Below are 8,802 nucleotides of genomic sequence, written 5' to 3'. Positions count from 1 at the left end.
ATTTCCGTGACTACCTATCCTGAATGAGTCCACCAGGTGGAGCCGAGGAACAGGGCCATTTCACTTTGGTGTGGCCAGCCCTCTGAGGACTGCTGCTTAGCTGGTAGTGTGTGGACAGGTGTACTGTATTGCTAAACAGTCCATAGGCAGTCTGCTGGAGTCAAGCTAGGCAGGACAGACACCACATGGGCCTAAAGATGTGCTGAACATCAGGTGAATGCTGCACAGTAGGAGTGAGGGCTCTCTGTGGTCTATTGAAAGGGCCTCAGTGGTCTGTCTGAGTCAAAACAGTGGGAATGCAGGCTCAATGTATGGCTGTCCACTGTATTGGGGTGTGCTATGTGATATCTTTGGCAGGTCAGGCTGACTGCATGGCTAGGCCGCATTCTTTTCTCCACAGGTTGCAGGCTGAAGTGCCGGCAGGCTGACTGACTCATGAAGCATTCCTTGTCAGATGGTTGGCATCAGGCTGGGGTTAGTGTGAGGACACTGCGGCCTCCAGGGAACCTAAAGGGCCTGCTGGAGGCAGGCCTGGATGATCTTGTGCTCATCATTTGGCTGGTTGGATGGTGCCAGATGTGCTTCATACACAATGATAGGTGTGAGGGCCATCTGGGCGGAAATTCCATGGTAGGCCTTTGAGGGAGGCAGCTCGTGGGAATGCAGGCTGAGTACTTGGCCATCCATTGTGCCATTGGGGGCCTTGAGCATGCTGTGTTGCTGGTGGTGTCAGTGCATGGCCATGCCCTGTTCTTTTTTAATGGAAATTTCTCCCATGCGTGGTTTGCTCACTCATTCCATAACCCTTCCTTTTCAGGTCGCTGTATGCATGCTGTGGATAGCAGGAGCGCTCTGCAGGAGTAACAGATCCTGAAGAGTCTCCTGGATGGAGCCTGGGAAGAGAGTGAACTCACTTCGTGCCAGTTTGCACCTCCATGTTGCATGGCAAGGAGTAGAAAGCCAAGGGGTTCTCACCATGCATCGAACAGGTGGGAAAGTTAACACTGCACGATCACGATATGAATGCAGTTCTCTTACTTGCAAACAGTACCTCACCTGTGGCGAGCTTGAATGAAGTCCCGGGGCCTGGCTGGTGCACACTGTGTCTAGGAGCTCCTCAAGGTTCTCCTGCTTTCAATGCATTACCGCTCTAAGGTGTCTACAATGCTAGGTAGAACCCAAGGCTTCACCTGTTTGATTCCAGGAGGAGGACAGGCTCAATGCATGGCTTATGGATTGACGGCATGGCCCTGCCTCATCACGGGTAGCTTCAGGCTCACTGCGTGTTGTACAATAACTCTCCAGATGTCTGTACGATCGTTTGTTGATGTGCATATTCCATAAATATCTAACCTGTCTGAAATGTTCCACTGTATGAAAAGCAGGTCTGTGTGAGTTTGTGGTGTGTCTGACTGGCCTTCTCAAGCATGCTGCTTTCCTGCCGGCTTGAGGACTGTATCACTGCATTGCAAAATATTCCATCAGCATATCCCTGGAGGAGACAGCAGGTGAGGGCTGGCTCCCTGTGCAGCTGAGTAGTCCCCAATGTTTGGGACATGCAGAAGGGTATGAGTGATGGCTCTCCAAGCTTTGAAGCAGTCCTAGTCATTCGGTGGAAGGCAATGATATTTGAAAGCAGGCTCACTGCTTCTTGATTGGCTGCTAGAACCTTCTGAATTTGGATGTCTAGGGGAAGGGCCTTCTTATTCAGGTCCTAGTCCCTGTGGCTTTGTTCAGGAGGGGCAGGAAGGGAAAAGAGTGTGTTCACCATGTGGCCAAATGGTACTCATCAGAGCCCTGCCTACACCAAGGGAAGACTAGCTGTGGTATTACCGCTAATCGCCAGACCCCTGTATGACTTACTGTACCATGATGCCAGCATGTTTCCATGCCTGACATTCCTTAAAGTGTCCACCAGGTGGCTCACAGGACCAGGGCCAGAGCACTGTGGGCTGGCCGGTCCTGAGAAGACTGCTGCATAGCTGGCAGTGGGAGGACATGTGGACTGCATTGCTAAGCAGTCCATAAGGAGTCTGCTGGCATCAAGCTAGGCAGGGCAGTTTCAGCATAGGCACAAAGATGCGCTGAATATCAGGCGAATGCGACACAGTAGGAGTGAGGGCTCTCTGTGGGCTATTGAAAGGGCCTCAGTGGTCTGGCAGAGTCAAAATGGTGGCAATGCAGGCTCACTGCATGGCTCTCCACTGTATTTGGTTGTACTATCTGCTATCTTTGGTAAGTCGGGCTGACTGCATGGCTAGGGACTGCTCCATTCTCCACAGGTTGCAGGCTGAAGTGACGGCAGGCTGACGGACTCATGAAGCATTCCTTGTCAGATGGTTTTCATCAGGCTGGTGTTAGTGTGAGCACACTGAGGGCCCAGGTAACCTAATTGGACTGCTGCTGGCTAGCCTGGATGATGTGCTGTTCATCATTCAGCTGTCTAGACAGAGCCAGTTGTGTTTCATACAAAATGATAGAAGTGAGAGCCTCTTGGGCGGCCAATCCATGCTAGGCCTTTGAGGGAAGCAGCTAGTGGGAATACAGGCTGAGAGCTTAGCCATCCATTGTTCCACTGGGAGCCTTGAGCATGCTACATCACAGTTGGTATCAATGCATAGCTAAGCCCTGCTCATTTTTCTGCAGGGTTTTCTCCCAAGGGAGATTTTCTCAATGATTCCATAACCCTTCATTTTCAGGTGGCTGTCTGCATACTGTGGAGAGCAGGAGCACACTGCATGAGCAACTGTTCCTGAACAGTCTCCTGCACGGTCTCTGGAATGAGAATAAACACATTTCATGCTAGTCTGCAGTTCCAAGTTGCACTGCAAGGTGGATGATGAGAAGGGATTGTCACCATGCATCGACCAGGTAGGAAAGTCTTCACTGTATACCAGCCCTATGAGTGCATGTCTCTTAGGAGCAAACAGTACCTCACCTGAAGCCCAGGGGCATGGACGGATCACACTGTGTCTAGGAGCTCCTCAACGTGCTCCCACATTCCATGCATTACGACTCTAAAGGGTCTGCAATGCTAGGTCGAAGCCAAGGCTTCACCTATTTGGTTGTGGGAGGTGGGCACGTCAATCCATGTCATAGCCATTCACATCTTGGCCTTGGCTCATGGCTGTGGGCAGCTTCAGGATCACTGCATGTTGTACCATGACTCTCCAGACTTCTGCATGACTGTTTGTTGGCGTGCGTGTTCTCTGACTGCCTAAGCTGCCGGAAATGTTCCAGGGTATGAAAGTCAGGTCTGCCTGAACTAGTGGTGTGTCTGACTAGTCTTCTCAAACCTGTTGCTTTCCTGCCGGCTTGAGGACAGTTGCACTGCATGGCAAAATATTCCATAAGCACATCCCTGGAGGAGACAACAAGTGAGAGCTGGCTCCCTGTGCAGCTGAATAGTCCCCAAAGCTTGGGACATGCAGAAAGGTATGAGTGCTGGCTCTCCCAGCTGTGAAGGGGTACTAGTCATTCTGTGCGAGGCAGCTAAGATGGAATGCATGCTCACTGCAGCTTGATTGGCCACTCCAACATTCTACCATTTGATGTCTAGGCCAAGGGCCTTCTTATTTACTTCCGAGGCTTTGGCCCTGTGTTCACCAGGGCCAGGTAGGGACCAGGGTGCGTTGATTGTGTATCCCAGTGGTCCTCATGGTAGCCATGAGCAGCAGCTGCATGGAGGGTATAGACTTGCTGCGTGCTGACCGCTACTCCACAGATCTCTGTGTGACATGTCCTTCTGGCCAGCATTTTTCCATGCCAACGATCCTTAAAACATCCACAAGGTGGCGCCTTCGACCAGGGCAAGAGCACACTTGGCCTACAAGTCCTCAGAAGACTGCTTACTGCATAGCTGGCAGAGTGAGGACATTTGGACGGCATTGCCAATCACACCTGGAGCAGTCCACTTACGTGAAAATAGGCACGGCCGGTTCAGCCTGGACCTAAAGATGGATTGAAGATCAGGCTAATGCCACACAGTAGGAGTGAGGGCTCACAGTGCTCTTCACAGGTTCTCAGTGTTCTATGCGAGTCAAAAGAGGGGGAATTAGGCTCACTGCAACACTCTCTCCTGGATCTTGGTGTGCTATTTCCTATCTGTGGCAAGGTGTGTGGACTGCATGGCTAGGCCCTGCTCATTTCCCCACCAGTTATAATCTGAAGGGATGGCAGGCTGATGAACTCATGAACCATTCCATTTCAGGTGATTGGCCTCAAGCTGGAGTTCGTTTGAGGCATGGCAGCATCAGTGAAACCAAAAAGGTCGGCAGGAGGCAACGATGGATATCCTGAGGCTCATCTCTTGGCTGGTTGGCCAGACACTGGAGTGCTTCATGTACAATGGTATGAGCGAGAGCTCCTTGAGCTCCTGAGCCATGCTAGGGCTTTTGAGGGAGGCAGGTAGGGTGAAGGAAGACTGAGATATCAGAAACCCTTGGGTCACCTGGTGGCCTTTTGCCTACTGAATCCCTTGGGGTCTCAATGAATTGCAATGGCCTGCTCACTTTTCATGCGGGTTCTGTCCGGAGCAATGTTTTCTGTCTGATTCTATAACCATTCCTTTTATGAGAGCTGTATGCTGGCTGTGGAGAGCAGGAGTGCCCGGCCTGCCCATTGTTCATACAGATTCTCCCTGATGGAGCCTAGCCTGACAGTGACCTCACATCATGCTAGCCAGCAGCTCAACTTGACTCTGCAAGGATAACGACGCCAGGTGGTTTCCACAATGCGTCCAAGAGGAACTGAATGTTACACTGGATGCCAGCCGTGTTAGTGCAGGTTTCGTAGTGGCAAAATGTACCTCAACTGTCCTGTGCTCTAAATCCATGGGGCTGGCACTTTCACACTGTGACGAGGAGCTCCTCAGGTTGCTCAGGCCTGCAGTTCCTTAGGAGTGGGACATGTCGGCCATTTTAGGTAGAACCCAATGCTTCAAATCTTTGATTCGGGGAGGAGGGGAGGTTCAATGCAAGGCTCTCCAGTTAACTTCGTGGCCCTGGCTCATGGCTGTGGCCAGTTCCGGCTCACTTCGTATTATTCCATGGCTCTCCAGACCACTGCAGTGCTGTTTCTGGGAGTGGGTGTGCCATGAATGCAGAACCAGTCTGAAAGTTTTAGGTATGAAAGTCACACCTGTGTGAACTTGGGCTGTGTCTGACTGGCCTTCTCAAGCAGGATGCTTTTCCTCTGCCTTGGGGACAGTCTCCCTGCTGTGGGCAATAGACCCCCACCATATCCACGGAGCAGACACTCGTGAGGGCTGTCTCACTGGCCAGCTAAGTATTGCCCAAAGTTTATGACATGCAGAAAGGTATGAGTCACGACTCTCGCAGCTGTTAAGGGGTTCTAATCATTTGTGTGAGGCAGCTGCAATGGAATGGAGGCTCACTGCGGCTTGCTCAGCCACTCCAACCTTCTACCATTTGATGTCTAGGCCAAGGGCCTTCTTATTTACTTCCTAGGCCCAGGCGCTATGTTCACCAGGGCGAGGTAGGGACCAGGGTGCATTGACTGGGCATCCCAGTGGTCCTCATGGTAGCCGTGAGCAGCAGCTGCATGGAGGTTATAGAATTGCTGCTTGCTGACCACTACTTGACGGACCTCTGTGTGACTTGTCCTTGAGTCCAGCATTTTTCCACACCAATGATCCTTAAACCATCCACAAGGTGGCGCCTAGGACCAGGGCAAGAGCACACTTGGCCTACAAGTCCTCAGAAGACTGCTTACTGCATAGCTGCCAGAGTGAGGACATTTGCACGGCATTGCTGGCCACACCTTGAGCAGTCCACTTACGTGAAACTAGGCAGGGCAGGTTCAGCCTGGGCCTAAAGATGGACTGAAGGTCAGGCGAATGCTGCACAGTAGGAGTGAGAGCTCACAGTGCTCTTCACAGGTTCTCAGTGTTATATGCGAGTCAAAAGAGGAGGAATTCAGGCAAACTGCAAGACTCTCTACTGGATCTTGGTGTGCTATTTGCTATCTGTGGCAAGGTGGGTGGACTGCATGGCTAAGCCCCGCTCATGTCCCCAGCAGTTGTAATTTGAAGGGATGGCAGGCTAACGAAGTCATGAACCATTCAATTTCAATTGGTTGGCGTCAAGGTGGAGTTCGTTTGAGCCCATGGTAGCATCAGTGAAAACAAAAAGGTCATCAGGAGGCAACCATGGATGTCCTGTGGCTCATTTCTCTGCTGGCTGGCTAGAGACTGTAGTGCTTCACGTTCAATGGTATCAGTGAGGGCTCTATGAACTCCTCAACCATGTTAGGGCTTTTGAGTGAGGCAGGGAGGGTGAAGGAAGACTGAGACATCAGAAACCCATGTGTCACCTGGGGCTTTTTGCCTACTGAGTCTCTGCAGGTCTCAATGAATGGCAATGCCCTGCTCACTTTTCCACCAGGTTCTGTCCCGAGTGATGGTTTCTCTGTGATTCTATAACCATTCCTTTTCAGAGGGTTGTATGCAGGCAGTGGAGAGCAGGAGTGCCCGGCTTGACCATAGTTCATACAGATTCTGCCTGATGGAGCCTAGGCCGACAGTGACCTCACATCATGCTAGCCGGCAGCTCAACTTGGCTCTGCAAGGAGAATGAAGCCAGGTGGTTCTCACAATGCATCCAAGAGGAACTGAATGTTACCCTGGATGCCAGCAGTGTGAGTGCAGGTTTCGTAGTGGCAAAATGTATCTCAACAGTCCTGTGCTCGAAATCCAGGGGCCTGGCAGTCTCACACTGTGACGAGGAGCTCCTCAAGTTGCTCAGGCCTGCAGTTCCTTAGGAGTGGGACATTTCGGCCATTCTAGGTAGAATCCAATGCTTCAAATCTTTCATTCGGGAGGAGGGGAGGTTCAATGCAAGGCTCTCAAATTACCTTCGTGGCCCTGGCTCATGGCTGTGGCCAGTTCCTGCTCAGTGCGTATTATTCCATGACTCTCCAGACCTCTGCAGTATTGTTTCTGGGAGTGGGTGTGCCCTGAATGCAGAAACAGTCTGAAAGTTTTATGTATGAAAGTCACACCTGTGTGAACTTGGGCTGTGTCTGACTGAATTTCTTAATCAGGATGCTTTTCCTCTGGCTTGAGGACAGTCTCCCTGCTGTAGGCAATAGACCCTCACCATATCCACGGAGCTGACAGCCATGAGGGCTGTCTCACTGGCCAGCTAAGTAGTGCCCAAAGTTTATGACATGCAGAAAGGTATCAGTCACGACTCTCGAAGCTGTTAAGGAGTTCTAGTCATTCTGTGCAAGGCAGCTAAGATGGAATGCAGGCTCACTGCATCTTGATTGGCCATGCAAACCTTCTACTATTTGATGTCTTGGCCAAGGGCCTTCTCATTTACTTCCGAGGCCCTGGCCCTGTGTTCACCAGGGCCAGGTAGGGACCAGGTTGCGTTCACTGTGTATCGCAGTGGTCCTCATGGCAGCCATGAGCAGCAACTGCATGGAGGGTATAGACTTGCTACGTGCTGACCACTACTCGACAGACCTCTGTGTGTCTTGTCCTTGAAGCCAGCGTTTTTCCACGCCAATGATCCTTAAAACATCCACAAGGTGGCGCCTAGGACCAGGGCAAGAGCACACTTGGCCTACAAGTCCTCAGAAGACTGCTTACTGCATAGCTGGCAGAGTGCGGACATTTGGACGGCATTGCTGACCACACCCTGAGCAGTCCACATACGTGAAACTAGGAAGGGCAGGTTCAGCCTGGGCCTAAAGATGGACTGAAGGTCAGGCGAATGCCGCACAGTAGGAGTGAGGGTTCCCAGTGCTCTTCACAGGTTCGCAGTGTTCTATTCGATTGAAAAGAGGGGCAAATCAGGCTTACTGCAAGACTCTCTCCTAGATCTTGGTGTGCTATTTGCTAACTGTGGCAAGGTGGATGAACTGCATGGCTAGGCCCTGCTCATTTCCCCCCCCAGTTGTAATCTGAAGGGACGGCAGGCTGATGAACTCATGAACCATTCCATTTGAGGTGGTTTGCTTCAAGCTGGAGTTCGTTTGAGCCCATGGCACCATCAGGAAAATGAAAAAGGTCGGCAGGAGGCAACCATGGATGTGCTGTGGCTCATCTCCTGGCTGGATGGCTAGAGACTGTAGTGCTTCACGCATAATGGTATGAGCGAGGGCTCCAGGAACTCCTGAACCATGCTAGTGATTTTGATGGAGGCGGGGAGGGTGAAGGAAGACTGAGATATGAGAAACCATGTGTCACCTGGGGGCATTTTGCCTACTGAGTCCCTGGGGGTCTCAATGAATGGCAATGCCCTGCTCACTTTTCCACCAGGTTCTGTCCCGAGCGATGGATTATCTCTCATTCTATAACTATTCCTTTTCAGAGGGCTGTATGCAGACTGTGGAGAGCAGGAGTGCCTGGCCTGACCATAGTTCAAACAGATATTCCCTGATGGAGCCTAGCCTGACAGTGACCTCACATCACGGTAGCCAGCAGCTCAACGTTGTTCTGCAAGGAGAATGACGCCAGGTTGTTCGCACAACGCATCCAAGAGGAACAGAATGTTACACTGGATGCCAGCCGTGTGAGTGCAGGTTTCGTAGTGGCAAAATGTACGTCAAATGTTCTGTGCTCGAAATCCAGGGGCCTGGCAGTTTCACACTGTGATGAGGAGCTCCTCAAGTTGCTTAGGCCTGCAGTGTCTTTGGAGTGGGAAATGTCAGCCATTCCAGGTAGAATATAATGCTTCAAATCTTTGATTCAGGGAGGAGGGGAGGTTCAATGCAAGGCTCTCCAATTATCTTCCTGGCCCTGGCCCATGGTTCTGGCGAATTCTGGCTCAGTGC

At 51.4% G+C, this 8,802-nt stretch overlaps 1 long non-coding RNA gene across 1 annotated transcript; it reads left to right on the top strand.

Annotated features, from left to right (window-relative positions):
- The first annotated feature begins 1,325 nt into the window (after positions 1-1,325).
- LOC117285008 lies at positions 1,326-8,494 on the top strand. The gene is made up of 4 exons (XR_004516010.1): positions 1,326-1,508; positions 2,700-2,871; positions 4,211-4,350; positions 8,340-8,494. It is a non-coding gene; the product is annotated as an uncharacterized LOC117285008 (long non-coding RNA).
- Positions 8,495-8,802: the final 308 nt, after the last annotated feature.

This window comes from Fukomys damarensis, unplaced genomic scaffold (genome assembly GCF_012274545.1).
Source record: "Fukomys damarensis isolate Sample0158 unplaced genomic scaffold, DMR_v1.0_HiC HiC_scaffold_73882, whole genome shotgun sequence".
NCBI classification, from domain to species: domain Eukaryota; kingdom Metazoa; phylum Chordata; class Mammalia; order Rodentia; family Bathyergidae; genus Fukomys; species Fukomys damarensis.
The sequence above is the reverse complement of the archived record's forward strand: the minus strand, read 5'-3'. Positions and strand labels throughout refer to the sequence as shown.